Source organism: Cryptomeria japonica, chromosome 10 (genome assembly GCF_030272615.1).
Source record: "Cryptomeria japonica chromosome 10, Sugi_1.0, whole genome shotgun sequence".
NCBI lineage: Eukaryota > Viridiplantae > Streptophyta > Pinopsida > Cupressales > Cupressaceae > Cryptomeria > Cryptomeria japonica.
This window is the reverse complement of record NC_081414.1, coordinates 845,386,051-845,402,807: the sequence shown is the minus strand read 5'-3', so window position 1 is coordinate 845,402,807 and position 16,757 is coordinate 845,386,051.

Here is a 16,757-nt window from a genome sequence, read left to right as displayed (position 1 = left end):
GTGAATGGTTAAAGGATGAATTAATTGACAACCTTGGAAAGATTAAGAAGGACAAGAAAGGAACTTTCGGGTTTGGAAATCTGTTAGTATGTCTAATGCTACATATAACAAAACAGGTTCCCAGTATAGGTTACAAAGAACTTGGATATGATATACCAGTGGCAAACAGTTAACAAAACTATTCAATAACATGGGAGAAGACAAGGAAAACAATATTCATGACTTCTTTCAAGCATTAAAGGCCAAAATGAAGAAAAGAATCAGGCTTTCACAAAAGATTGTTAACAAATACAAAGATGAAATATGTTTTGTAATTAAGAAAGATGAAATCTGGATGGAAGTGGTCATCCCAAGGACAGTTTGGGTAACCGAGATGGGCTATGAAACAGATGATCACATAGTTGAAACATATGCTAAAGCACTTCTGGAAGCCCCCAGAGAACCTAAGGAAGAAGTATTTGGTAGTGCAGAAAATATTGAAAGACAAATACAATCAAAGAAAAGGGTGAAAAAGGTTGAGGCAGTTGTAAGGAAAGGTTCCAGACAAGAAAAGGCCATCAAAGAAGATGTATTGAAGAAAACCGGTATAACAAAGGATGAGTTAGAAGCTCCACAACCTGAAACTCACCTATCACCGGTAGGTACTTCTTTGGGGAGTGACATGCCTGCAACTTTTAAAAGAGTAATAAGAAAAAGAGATCCCTCACCGGAAACCACACCCTCACCCAGGAGGACAAGACAAAAGCAACAAGCAGTGAGATCTCCGGTAAGAAAGGCCACACCAAAGAAAAAACTAACACCCAAGAAGAAGAAAAGGACAAACAAAGACTTGGCCCCTCTTGATATACTGCTGAATGAAATCACAGAGGAAGGTAAATTGAAGAACATAGAGAAAAGATATGACACCTTAATAGCTAATGAAAAAGAGCAAGTTGAAAATAGTGTTATATTGCACATGGATATGTACAAGAAGTTTTTGATAGAAGTAGTCAATGAAATTCCAGATGAATTATTCAAAAGACTAAAGGCAAGCAATAATAGAATTGGATAAGAAAATTAAAATTGAAAAGTTACTTGTTGTATATCCGGTAAACTCTCCTAAAGAAATTGATGATCTAATTGCTCAAGCCAACCGAACAATATTTTCTACTGCACACCGGCACGTTGCTCTAATGGTTGGAAGAATTAATGTGGTGACTAAGGAGACTGAAAATAGATGGGATATATTCCTAGTTGGGAAGGAAAAACAAGAAGAATACAGGAACCCCAAACCCATAAAAGTTTATCAGAAAGATAGAGACAAAGGGAAAGGTAAAGTTGGTGGACCACCTAGCATCAAGGTTAGAGACAACTTACCCCCACCTCCTTTGATTACTTCACCGATAAAAACAACAAAAGATCAACCGATAGCTAAGAGTATGGATGTAGAGGATAATAATCCTAATCCTGAAGTCCTATATACTGTGAATGTTGATACTCAAAAGATCAACATAGTGGTAGACAAAGATACAACAGATAAGACTGATATGGCTAGTGAGCCTCCGATAGCTGAGGAAACTGATAAACCGACAGAAGATAAAAAGAAAAAGGTAGAGACTGAGACATATATTGAGGCAATGCAACATACAGAAAAACAAACAGAGCTAAAGGCTTCAGAACAACAACAACCGGAACAGTTACATAAGGAAACAGTGCCACTGGCAACTAGTGAAGTAGGAAAACCATTGCTTAAAGAAATGCAGACACAAACAGACCTACCAGAGTTCAATACAAGCTTGGTTACTTCCACCGGTACTCAGATTATTGGTTCATCATCAGGATATAAATCAACTAATGTGACTGAGGTACTATTAGATTCTATCAAGAAAATAATCAACTACAGCTCACAAGCTTACAAGGCAATTGATGATACCATACCAATTTTGAAGGGAATTGCTCCAAACTGTAATATAGACAACAAAGATTCTTTAGGACAACTTGATACACTGTGTAAATATATCACAGAAAACATTGAGAAAATAAAGGAAGAGTCATTAAAGGATAAGGTAGAAATTGAAAAATAGAAATTCTTTGATGAGCAAATAAAGAAGTGTAATAGAGACTTTGACACACTTCTACCGGAATTATGTAATTTGTTGAAAGAGTACAAGAATCTGTACAAAGATACCTGTAAAACAAACTTTTTGACTGTAGATATAGACAAGAAGATGAGCAAGGTAAATGATGAGATCAATAAACTTGCAGATAGTTTTGTGAACTCACCTGATACACTATTAGTTTTTGAGGAGAAGATAACAAATTTTGAGGAAGAACTACTTAAATTGGAAAGAGAGAAAGAAAGAATAATAAATAAGGCAAAACATTTGAGATCAAAACTAAGTCCAAGATTGGACTATCTAGCATCTCTGTGGAAGGAAATTTCTGAGGCACTAATACAAGGAAAGAAAACACCGGCAGAGCATTTGCAGCATCTCACCGGTACAATGAAGAGAACAAAGACAACAATAAAGGATAGTAAAAAGTTTATGGATAGTATAAACTTGATTTTGGGAGAACTTTTTCAAATTGTAACCACCCACTTACAAGGTTGAAACTACAAACTCTACTGACATCTTGACAACCTTTGTCATTGATGCCAAAGGGGGACTAGTGAGATGAGAAAATTCAAATCATAGGAATCATATTCTCAGGGGGAGCACACACATTTTTTGATACACTTTTGAAATTTCTCATGAGTGTTGCCATCAATGCTAAAGGGGGAGATTGTTGGCATATGCACACTCCAATGAGACATTGTATGTGATTGAAGTTTTTGTCATTGATGGCAACCTTGCAATCCTATGGTACCGACAAAGACATTATATCGGCATCAACAGATCACACTTTACGCTGGCACTCAGGACACCGGCACCGACACAAAGGCCGATAGGATTTTTGTTATATTATATTTTGGTTATTATTGAAAAACTTTGTAAGTCGACTTGGCAAATTGTAAAATGACTCTTATATATAAAAGAGATCATTGTAGACATTTGTAATGATGTGTAGAACAATTAAGGAAAATATTAGGCAAACCTATTGTGTGAAATATAGGTTAAAGGGTATATGTAAAGAACAGAGCAGGAACCGGTACTGAATTTGGCATTGAAGATGCTATTGTAAAGAAGTACAAGATGTTGGATTTGTATAATCCTTATTGTAAGACAGTGAGACTTCCCATTGAGCAGTGAGCTCTAGGCAGTTGGCCTTCCTACATGTGTAGGCCCCTATTGTAAGTAGTATTCTCTTATTGGCCAGTAAGTGAATATTGTGGGTCACAAATCCCACCGAGGTTTTTCCCACACCGGGTTTCCTCGTTAAAATCTTGTGTTATGGTGTGCTTTTCATGTAGATGTTCTTGATTCTATTTATTACATTATTTCTTGCATACCGGTACTCTGTTATATTATGTCCTGCATGTTTTAAATTAAGAAATTCTATATATCGGTCAGATACTGATTCACCCCCCCCCCCCCTCTCAGTATCTGTGGGATTCCTAACATCCTTTGCCACAAATCCATGATGGGTCTCAATGGAAAAATAAATATGAAGAAGTGCAATTTGAAAGAAAAAGGTTAAAAAAGAAAATGCAAAGTGTGAGGGCTGATACAACCTCTGTTTTACTAACCAAGAGATTTGAAAAGTTGCAGGGTTTACTTGAATATTTTTGGGTTGTTTATCAAAATAATATGGATAATACGGTATCTCACAATCAGATTTGTAATAGATTAGGAAATTTATTGCATGATAAGACAGTGGTCAATGCAGATGCCATAGTTATTGAAGGAATACAAAGGTTGTTGAGAAAGCATGAAGACTTTGACACAAAACTACAAAACGAATTTGATGAATGTAAGGAAATAGTACAACATGGTTTTCTAGAGATTGAAGATCAGAATGGACAGATTATGGATAAGGATAAATTGATTTTGGAATGCCAAAGTCTTCAATGTGCCTCCCTTAACTTTTCCCGGTCTGATGGACTTGACATGACAAAGACAATCGAATATATGGAAAACTTTGTCACTCTGGAAATTATGGTCAAAGATATCATCTATGATGTGGATACCTACAAATCAGAGGGATACTTGAAGCATATTTAGAAGTGCGGTCAAATGCTTGGAGATCAACCATAAATATCAAAAGGGTGTTCAAAGATGTGACTCTTCATTTTATAGTCTTTTAAGTTTGTTCATATTGTTAGGGCAGTTTTTAGGTAGTTAGTTTCTAGTTAGATTTTGTTAATTTTAGTTTTAATGAAAGGGTATGCAAATTCTAATTTATAACAATAATCTATCTTATTTTTACTTTTGAGTTGATTAATACATTTTTGGTAGGATTAGTGTGAGATATTATGCGAGGTTTCCATCAAAATTGTTATATGTAAATATGTTGCAATTAATCTTCTTGCATAACGCCTCTAATAACATATTTATAGTGAATCTTTGGATTGATGCAAGTATTTTCTTGAATAGCTATCATTTGTCACATAGAAGATAAAATAATTTATTCATTTTTATGAATGTTAAATATTTTAAAATTTGATATCTCTCGGTGAATTTTACATAGATTTTTTAAAATATAGGTATACTAGTTTTAGTTTTAATGAAAGGGTATGCCCTTTCATTTTCAAACTAAATCCTCATCTATATATAGAGGATCTTTTAGGAAAGACAAAGATCACAAGTATATAGTTTTGTATCAAGACAATCTTTCATGCATTTCTTATGAACTCGTTGTCTGGAAGTATCAAGTTGATGGATGATATACACTAAAATCAACTGGTTTAAGTATCATATTTTCAATATAAAGATTCAAGTGTTTTTTATTCATGATGGTATCTATCTTTTCAATTTATTGTTTGGTTCCTTAGATAAATCTATTTACATATATTGTTTCATTGTGCAATCTTATGTTATGGTAATTAAGATTGATTTTTCAGTTTGAACATCAGTTTGAAGGATTGGTTGGCAAACTTCGAATCGTCTTATTGATGTTTCAAAGTAAAGGTAAATTTAGTAAGACTAACTGGATGTTACATTTTAATTACAATTAATATAGAAGCCTTTAACTTGATGGTCTTGTTTCATTAACAAGTTATTAAAATTGTCTCTAAGGTTAAACGTAGGATTTTTCATTGAAAATGATATGAAACCAGTAAGGAATAAAGGAACTGGTCTTTTATTGATTTTAAATATTTGAATCAAGTATATTTAGAGCAAGCTTCATCAAGGAAACATATTTCTAATTCATACAATCACTACTTTATAAATATTCATTTACAAGCAAGCAGTTATAGTTTTCAGATAATAAGATTGGGTTCAAGAACAATTGTCACCTTGAAGTCACTAAATCTCTTAAATTCAATATAAAAAAATCTTTAACCTACAGATTTAGGTTTCAGGTATAGGCTCACCCGCCTTGGTTTAGCGAAGCCTGAAGTGTAGGGGAATTTGATCTATTGATCATTCCCATTTGTAGGCCAAGACTGATTCAGAAGTCACTAAGAAAAGTGGCAAAACTCTTTGATTTCCAATTTGTGGTTTTGGGAACCAACACATCCATCTAAAGATTACAAACCTGCACTGCTAGTAAGAGGTTTGTGTCATAGATATTACTTGCTCAAATACCTTGAACAAGAGATTTGTAAGTTACAAGTAGCAATAGAAAGATTAAGGTTTCTTAAAGAAGAACTAGAAAGTGAAGATTAAGATTCTTATAACTTTTTTGTTCTTGGTAAACAAGACTTTGTGCAAGCATTAGTTGATCCCTGTAATGTGTGAGTACCATGGAATAACCACCAACAACAAAAAAGAATTTTGAATCAGATTGAAGGTAAAGAACCAAAATATTTCTTGACATGCATGCAAATGAGTGAAATCAAGCAATCATTTATTTCTCAGGAAAAAGAGGTGCTACCAAAGGAATATGGTGTTGTTTTTATTCCAAATTGTTTCCTCGAAGGTTCAGATGGTGACTTTTTGTGTGGAGTTGTGGATGAAGATGGTCACATTATTAAAGTTGACATAAATGCAACTCCTTGTGACTCTTGTGATATGAAAGAAGATATGAATATGTCATGTGTGAAACCTGAATATTTGTTGTTTGAATCTCTTGATAAAAAGAACGAGGAAAAGAAATTTCAAGAAGAGATTAGTCATCATTCTTGTTTCAAAAATTATTTTCCAAGAGTAGATATTACACAAGAATATATTACTTGTGGTGTTGGTTCAGTGAGTCGGGTGTATGCACATAAAAATGAAATAAAATATGATAGTCTAATGATTAATGTTGGTAAAGATATGGATAAAGTGCATTCTTAATCTGTTTGTATTTTCAATGATGGTTTTTCTTGTGCAAAAGGAGAAGAAGTTATTTCTATCAAATTTGACCCCATGATTATAGAATGCAAAACTCAAAGATCACATCTAGCAATAGCATGTCTAAATTTTGATTCAGCCTATAATCTACAAGAAGAGTATTTGATTTTTGATGCTTTCCTTGTGTGTTCCAATGAAGCTATGATTAATACCAAACCAACAAAGAATGTTACAACAGTAATAAATATGGAGGATTGGTTGGGAAAGCCAAGGAATAAAAATAGTTGGAGAAAATTTAACACATTATACCTACAGGTAGGTAAATCTTTATGAAGATTCAAAGGTTAGTTATAATCCTCTCTTTGAAATCTCTCATCCTTTTGAAATAGATATTGAACAAAATGAGTTCAATTTTAGTAAGTTTGAAAGTGTGGAAATTAATGAACAAAGAAGTAAGGATGAAATGGGAGACCATATTTCTTGTGAAAATGGAATTTTTCTTTCAACAAAAGAGAATTTACAAGTCGACAAGGATGTAAGTGTTGATGGTAAGATGGATGAATCGATGGTTGCATATTGTCGAATGGCTATTTTGATTGATAGTAATTTTGGATCTAGCAACGTAGAGCCCAACTTCCATATTGATGTGAAACATAAAGTCATGAATAAAGTGGATTATGATTTAGAAGTTTTTGATGAAGAATGGCTATTTGGGCATGGATATATGCTTGAGAAATTTTTGGATCTCATCAGTTGAAGATCTTATATTATAGTGGTTGCAAGGTGGCAGCTATCTCTAGTCGCATCATATGGCCACAATCTATTATTCCCCACAGGTGCCTACTTTCCCAATCTTTTCATGGATTCATTTGAGAAACTTGAGAACCCTTGAGGTAGGGGCTTATGACCATGTACATTTTTAAGTGGTTTTGGTGTGTGGTTAGTTTTGTTTCCTTTTTTCCTTACCTCTTTTTTCTTTGTGCCCAATAACCTCTTTAATCGTCTGCAAAAGCAACACCCTTTCCTCCTTTTTTTTTTTACTCTATGTCCCAATGTATAAATTACTGGTCTTGTTTGAATCTCTAGGTTCCTTGTTGCGTCCTTCCATTCATTGTCCCTAGTCAGAGTCAGTTGTTAGCTGGCATATCAAAACCATGTTTTAGAGTTATCAAGTTCCATTTCCACTTGATGGCATGATCCCAGAGGAAGAGTTGATGTTTATCGGGCGGCAACTTGTAGACCTTGCAGCTTTCACTTCTATTTTTCTTCCCAATACCTAATACTCTCTTAAATGTCGATGTCGAAGTATCAAAAACTTTCAATTTCCTTTATGTTAGTTTCAAAGCTAGCCCATAGCTATGCAATGCACATTTTTTGAGAAATGAATCAAAAGAAGATTTACAAATACCATCATTAATGTTATACTAAAAGGTTAAGGATACATAAAGGTGGCGACATGGGTTGTGATTCTTGATACATAAAGATTAAGGAAAAATTTAATGTGCCACCTTTAGGAACTGATCAAGTAATACATGCCATCATGAATTTTCCTTACCAAAATAGTTCTACACCATAATAAATAGTTGCAGATTGTAGATCCTGACCTAAATTGGTCAGAAAGTGAGCAGGGAAATATTATCCAAGGGTTGCATTCTCTTGCATGGAATTAATGAACTAGTTTTTCAAAATATAGTTCAAGGTTATTATTTTATTAGAAAAGATTTCCAGGCAAGCTAAAAATCATGAAAAGAGTCTTCAAGAGGAAATAGTCATAGAAAGAAACCATGGTATCTAAGTTTTCACACAATAAAGAAGATGGTGCTTAAAGGAAAGGGCCCTATGATATAGCCAGATGTTGAGAATATGATGACTTAACCGGTTGTAAAAAAAATTGAATACGGGTTAAGTGTAGTGAATATCAGTTAACCCAATCAAAGAAAAATGATAAATTAATGAAACCTTATAAGGAATATCAACACCTGGAGATGAGTTGCCATCAATGACATCCCAATATGCCATTAACCCTTAACAGATGAGTGCCAATTGCCAACACATTATTGTATGATATTCATCTTTTCATGAGTATTGAATGACAATGGATAATTGATAGTTGATTGAAAACATTATTTCATTATCTTTGTGCTTAATTACTTTTTCTTTTCCTTCTTTTTGGTTAAAATCATACCCCGAAGAAAACCCTAAATTTATATCATAAGAGGGAGTTGTACCTCTAAAATTTAGAGGAAAGTTGCAAAACAAATGCAACTTATCCAACAATTGTTAATAGTTTGTTCCCTAATCCAAGGCTAGGAGTCATATTGCCATATTTTGAAGGGAACAAAATCTTTAAACCAACATATATGAACCCATCATCATTTGTCATTGACTGTGTTATATTTTGATTTCCTTATACACATCATGTCAACTAGTATTTTGATCTCTCTTCAATTCCTTGTGGTGAACCCATAATCATCTGTCATTGACTGTGTTAGCTTTTTCTTTCCTTGTACACATCATGCCAACTAGTAATCTGATCTCTCTTCATTCCTCTGTGGTCCAACAACTGCAAAAACATGTCCTTGTTGTAGAAGATCTAAAAGATGATCATACACAACTGAACTTTCCATGACAATGTTTGGCATAAATATTATTTTAAATAAAGGAGTTAGATATTGTGGGATCCATCTATCCACCCACTCACTTGACTTGCATTGATCCCACTCACACTAAATACAACTCTTACAAAAACAAGTCAACTCTTATGTCTAAATGGTCCATGTACTAGCATCTGAGCTTCAAAATGAATGCATCTTTGAAGAATCTTTGATTGTCTAAAAATCCAATCTATGTCCTACTATACCCTCCTCAACTAACCAAAAAAAACTGCACACTATTGAATCACATGTCCCTCTTAGTGGTATTGTTGATCTACACCAATCAAAAATAGAACATGCATCATAAAATTTAGCACCTGATATATTCAATTGATCCTTAACTATAAATCTCTTCAAACATGCACCTGCTCCATCATGCTCCCCTTTCTCATACCCATCTTCAAAAAAACTCCAAATATAAGGTATACCCCTCTCTGCATGCATTCTACTCAACCAGTAAAATGCATGAGAATTATTAAATTGAACCATGCAGTTATCTTACCAAATGAGATGTCAACCCACTATAATATCTTTATCCTACAAGAACTCCAAAATATTCTCAAACAAATGTTGCACATACTCAGAGGAGTGAGATCTATCATCACTAATATAAAAATAATACTCCCTGATTATCTACCTATCCTCTCTAGTACTATTAGGGGCATGCATATATGTTATGTGGATAAAAATAGCAATTTGAATGGAACTATGATATTGATCTTGTACTTCATTTTGTGGTTGCAATGTGTAGTTTTCTGCAAAATCAACCACTAATTTAGTGTCAATTGGGAAAGTGTTCTTACACATCTTGAATTGCTAATCCAACCACTAAGGCCTATGGCTTATTCCTTGCATACTTGTAAAAAATATTTTCCTTAAAATCTGAAATAAAATCAGTAATACTGCATTTTTTTGTAACCAACTTACCTCTAGAATCTTCATCTTCATTCATCAAAGTATATTTGACCATCTCATATCTTTTTTTCTCACAATATTTTTTGCAAATTCATTTTTGTTTCCCTCATGAAAACATAAAAAAAACTTTGAAAAGCCACCACATTATGAGCACTTCACATTTAAACAATCATTTCTATAGAGAAAACACCCATCATCTCTAGGACATAAAAATAGATGTAGCAAGTCCCTCGATGATTTTGGAAGTTGCATTGTACCACACTCGTGCAACATTTTATTTTTATACAAAGTAGAAGAATATCGCATAATAGTTCATGGTACACTGAAAATTCTACATGGTATTTGCAACAAGTATTACAAATCTTAAGAGCTACACAGTAAAATGGGTTCAGATATTCAAAATCCTTTTGTCAGATTTGAAAAGTTGGATGTGTTTCACAAAATTGTTTGAATGAGATAGAGATAGAGAGAGAGAGATTGGGCAAGGGAGGGGGAGAGAGGAGTCCATAACGAGAAAGGGAGAGAAGGGGAAAGGGATCTAGAGAGGGAGAGGGGGGGATTGGGAAGGGGTAGAGGGAGAGTGATATAGATAAGGAGAGAATGAGAAAGGGAGAAGGATAGATAGGAAGAGAAGGGGAAATAGATCTAGAGAGAGAGAAAGAGAAGGGGAGAGGGAGAGGGGGTTGGAAAGGGATAGGGGAACAATAGATAGGGAGAGAAGGAGAAAGGGAGAGATAGGGAGAGAAGGGGAAAGGGATCTAGAGAGAGAGAGTTGGCAAGGGATAGAGGGTGAGTGATAGATAAGGAGAGAAGAGGAAAGGGAGAGGGGGAAAGGGATATATATATATATATATATTGTAGACACTCAAAATTGTCATGTCTAATTAAATAAATATTTTATTTATTTAATTATCTAAGCCTAATTCTTCTATTAATTAAATAAATTTTTATTTATTTAATTAATTCATTTATCCTCTTCTAGCCTTATTTCTCATTTAAATAAATATATTTATTTATTTAAATTATCCCTTTCCTAAATTAAATAAATATTTTATTTATTTAGTTGTCCTACTTCTTCTATTAATTAAATAAATCTTTATTTATTTAATTAATTCATTATCTTTTTCTACACATGACACATGTCATTCATCTCTTAATTCATACACTACCTACCTCTTTCATTATTTTGGTATTTCTTTTACCTACCCCCTAATCCTAGCCGACCTCTCTTTTTACACCTCTCAATCTTAACCCTCCATTTCTTATTGTGTCTTCTATTTAAGGAGATGCTTTCTTCATTGTCAAACCCTAATCACTTAGACTAATCAAAAATTTTGGAGGACTTGGCTACACTACGATTCTACTTGCAACCACATTCCATTCTTTGTTGAGCTCTTGTGCATATAAAAATCTGAGAACAAATATATCAAGCAAGATCAATGGAGATAGGAAGAATGGAGATCAAAACCCTATTGGACATGTGATGGTATAATCTTTGTGATTTTGAGTTATTTGCATTGTCTTAGGTAATCTTCATATGTTATGGTGGATCTTTGTTGTTGTTAGGCTAGGGTTTGGTGGTTGAATTCATTTAGCCTTTCAATTTTGTTATTATTGTTATCCATTTTCACCATAAACATTTTGGCACGCCTCGTGGGACATGAATTTTTCTTAGATCTATGTTTTTTGCAGATTTTTCTAACCCTATATTGCTGTTTTGTAAAACAATTTGGAGAATAATCTTGTGCAGCTAGGGTTTTGGACACAAAATCAAAATCTTGGAGAGATTCGATCATATCTCATAAACGGCTAGGAAATTCTGCACCAAATTTTTTTTGCAGGTTGAAGCAAGTATCAGAAGCTCTCAATCCAAAATTTAGAATTTTTGGAGCACACTCTCATTTTCTATGAATTTTTTATGATTTTTCATAAAAAATTAATTTTGAGAGCAAATGAGAGAATTTTTTGTATTTTCTTACATTTTTGGAAATATTTCATAATTATACACAGGATCTATTCTTTGTGATTTTAATTTTGATGCAAAATATTTCCATAAAAGTCAGATCTTTAAAAATTAGGGTTTTTCTTTATTTTGATCAGATCTCACAAACAGCTTCGAATTTTCACATAATATTTTTTTTTCAAGTCAAGAAAAGTATCAGAAAGATTTAGTAAAAATTTCAGATTTTTGGGATCGATTTTGCATTTTATATGACTTTTTTATGATTTTTCATAAAAAATTAATTTTGAGAGAAAATTAGAGAATTTTTTGGATTTTCTTACATTTTTGGAAATCTCTCAGAATTATACACAGGATCTGTTATTTGTTATTTTAAATTTGATGAAAATTATTCTTCAAAAATTAGATCTTTGAAAACTAGGGTTTTGCATTATTTTACTCATATCTCACAAACTGCTTGGATTTGTTGCAGGAAATTTTTGGTGCAGGTTTGCAAAAGCATCAAGACTCTTCAATAAAAATTTCAGATTTTTTGGATCGATTTTGCATTTTATATGAATTTTTTATGATTTTTCATAAAAAATTAATTTTTGGAGCAAATTAGCAAATTTTTTGGATTTTCTTACATTTCTGGAAATCTCTTAAAATTTTACAGGTGGTCTTTTTTTATGATGAATCAGGTCTTTGAATTGGTCAAAAAAACGCATTGTTGAAGGCCCCTATTTCACAAAGTCTTTTGGATCTAAAATTTACCTAACTTGTGTGCTTGCAGGAAGGGGTGATCATTTGAAACAATCCAAACTACTAATAAATCTTTGTTGCAGGTCCTTGGCAAGGGTTTTTGGATTTTTATTGTGTGCCTTATTTTCATAGACTAGCAAACACTTCAATTGGTGCACTAAAATTGAATCATTGTCTTTTGTGTCTTGAGCAATAGGGTCTTTTTGTTTAATCTTTAGAGGGCCTGTCTTCTCGTGTGGTCATTAGGACTACTAGTGAGAAGAGAACGACCCAAGTGGTAGCGAGGAAAACCCACCTCATCCAAACCACTATAATCAAATGTATTCATGGTGAAAACTATGAATAACGTGTGCTGATTAGTTCATACCGACACTATGTCTCCCCATAAACCCGTTTGATCAAATTTATTTGATCATTTGTAGGGCGTAACCCCTACCGGCTGGGAGCTTTCTGTATTTACAGAGCTGAAAGTGCCGCATGTATGGCCACACGAGCGGATGCCCTTACTAGCACTTTTTTGTTTTAGAAGCCCAAATCCTTCTAGTTGTTGGGGCAGGAGGTCGGACCTCTGGTAGCGGCCCACACACATACGGTTCTTAGTAGAGATACAAAGTTCGCCATGGGGAGTTTTCATGGGGACTGATGCTTGGCTGACCCGAGAAGTGAGTGCCGAGGGTGGAGCCAGTGAGGTCAAGCATCTAAGTATCCACTCTGAATAGCGTAGCCTCGGGGGTAAAACCCCATGTGGGATCAACAACTATTGTCTTGGCCAGCCATAAGAATTGTGCTTGACTTATGTTAAACATTCAAACAATCAAGACCAAACAGCCAAACATTGTGTCTTTTGTGTCTTCAAGTGTATGCAAAACAATTTTACATCAAACAACACACTTTTCTTGGAGTCATTGTCAGTCTAAACACTTGCAAACACTGAGTCCTCATCAACATTGTGTCCTCTTGTCATGAAAAATAGTCAAACATTTAGATTTGGTCACAACCAAAAACTTCACAAATTGGAAAAATTTCGCAGTCCAGCAAACAAAAGAAATCAGTTTCGGAATACTTGAGCTTCCTAGGTTGTTTCTTTAGGTTTCATCTAGCATTCAACCTGTCCTTGGGTCTCACATAGTCCATCATTGCTTCACATCTCATTTTACATTCACAATTGTCTAAACTTGAGTCAAAAGGTCACTTGCTTGTCCTCATCATACTTTGTCAACACACTACATACAACTACACTTTGCTAAGTGGTCCCTCATCAAGGTTTCTTACCTTTGGGTCTCATTTGGTCTTACTTAGAGTCAAGGTCAACTTACCTCATCAAGAGAAGCTATCCTCTCTTTGGAAGTCACACCTACTCTACTACATACATACTTGGTCTTACACTTTGGACATTGCAAGTACACCTCAGATTCATTTACACTCCATACAACTCTTGGTCTTCCATACTTTTTCCATTTTTCATCTAGTCTCTCACATCTTGGTCAAATACCTAGTTCATGGTTGAAACACGCCTTCAAAAATCTAGGAGAATAGCTAAAGAAGCTCAAGAATCCACAAACATGAGTTCTTATGAGTATGACAATGATTTATTCTTCAATCTTGAGCACACTACATTACCAGACATGGATGTTTATAGAAACAATCCAAATGTGGAAAGCGCAAACACTATAAACAACAATACTACACACAATGACAATGTGGACAACTCTTCAATACTATCAGCAGACATAGAAGACTCGATAATGAATCCTCATTTCAATAGATTGGTTGAAGAGATAACGAGGAGAGATCGACAGTACTTTTTACACATGATGGCACAAAGTGGAGTTAAAATACCTCATGACTTTGACATGTCTCAACTTATGGAAAGTCGACCCTCACAACAAACTCAATCCAACATGGATCAAAGGAGACCAAATAGTGGAGGAAATAGAGGACCGAATATGATGCTTGAGTCACCATCAGTTTTGCTTCAAAAACCAGAGATCCCACATACACAAGCTCAAACATATGATACTTACCTTCGAAGACCATCATGGAAGCCTTATGCAGACAGATATGCTCAATCACATGCTCAAGGTATGGATCAATCAAAACAAGTAGATACTCAAAGGCATCCCCAAAATTTTGACACAAGGAGACCTCATGTCAAAATTGGGGGCAACACAATGGAAAATGAAATGCCTATTGAATATGGTATATATGCACAAAATAGATATGGGGTCCCTCAACATGAAGTTATGCCAAGTGCTCCATATATGCCACATCAATATAGACCTCCATATGGACATGTCTACGATCAGTATCATCCATACATGCAACAAGCTCCTCCTCAAATGGGTGTTTCAAACATGGGGTATGCTACAAGAAATCAATCTCCTCCCAAAAATAATTTGGAGCAACAAATAAGAGATTTACAAAAGAAAATGGAGGACATGAGTACATCAAAACCAACATACACTATGAGAGATATATGTCCTTATCCCTTCGATAAGAGCATTCCAATGCCTCCATTTCCTGCACACTTTGTGACACCAAAATTTGACAAGTATAGAGGGAAAGGAGACCCCAAGGCACACATAAGACAATTCTTCACAGCTTGCATTGAGGTAGTGGCAGAAGAAACATACTTGATGAGGTTGTTCCCATAGAGCTTAGGCGATCAAGCTATGGAATGGTTTTCTCAATTACCTCCTGGTATTAAGTCATGGGGCGACTTAGCAGAGGCATTCATTCAGCATTTCTCTTACAATATAGAAACAGATGTCTTAGTTACTACCTTGTGCAATACGAAACAAAAGGAAGGAGAATCTTTCACAACATTTTTACAAAGATGGAGAAATTTAGCTAGCAGATGCTCTTGCGAAATCCCACAGAAACAAATGGTAGAAATGTTCACTCAAAACGTTAATAAGGCTATTGGCTATGATCTCAGGAAAGCTTGTTTGTCTACATTCAAGGATGTTATTGAAAAGGGCCTAGCAACAGAAAGAGTCTTAATTGAACAAGGAGTCATTAAGATATTCAAACAAAACAAAGAGGACTTTAAAGGAAAGGACAAACCAAAATTTTGGAACAAGAACAAGAACACAGTTAATGATGGTGTTGTTGATGCCAACACAGTGAGACCCAAGTTCGTCTTTTCTGGATCAAGTTCTACCAACAATCAGGTGAACACGCAAACAACTTCTAGACCACGAAGGAAGTACACTCCATTGGGAGAACCACTTGAATCAGTATTCAAAAAGCTTGTGGCAAACAAAGTGATCACAGTTCCAGATTTTCCTCCATATGAACCAAAGGTCAAACCAAATTGGTGGAATGATGATGAGTATTGCGAATTTCACAAGAGTAAGTGTCAAAAAACAGGAAATTGCCATCGATTGAAAAACATTGTGCAAGATCTCATTGATAGAGGTGATATTGAGATTGAGGGACATTTATCTAATCAAGAACATGAGGTGTTTAAGGAACCATTCCCAAAACATGACAAAGGAAAAGGCAAAGTCACAGATGATCAAGCCAATTACACTAGAGCACCTTACAATTATGATTCTACTATCAATCACATCTCAATGGACAATCATATCTCTACTATTACTATCAAGAACAAAAATCCTGAGAATCCTTCTCAGAGACCCAAGATTGTCCTAAAAGGTGTGGGATCTTCTTCTGAGCATACCTCTGAATGTCATGTTACAACTCATTGAGGTAAAATCACGTTGCCAGGTGCCTCCACTAAGAATACCAATCCTTCATCAACCAAGCCTGAGTACGACCTTGTAGAACAGCTAGGGAAGACACCCACGCTCATCTCTATTCTTGAGCTCTTACGCATATCCCCCGCTCATAAAGCTATCCTTGACAAAATCTTGAGAGACACTACCATTCCTACTGATCTGAACATGGACCAGTTTCAAGCCATGGTGGGATACCTTTCCATTCCACATTCCCTTACGTTCACAGAAGCTGATGACGCCTCCATAAGTCAGCCACATAATGCACCTTTACACGTTGAAGCTTTCATACATAAACATCGAATAAAGCGAGTCCTGATAGATGGAGGAGTAGGTCTAAACATTTGTACATTGAGGACCATTAAACAATTGGGATATTCTGATAAAG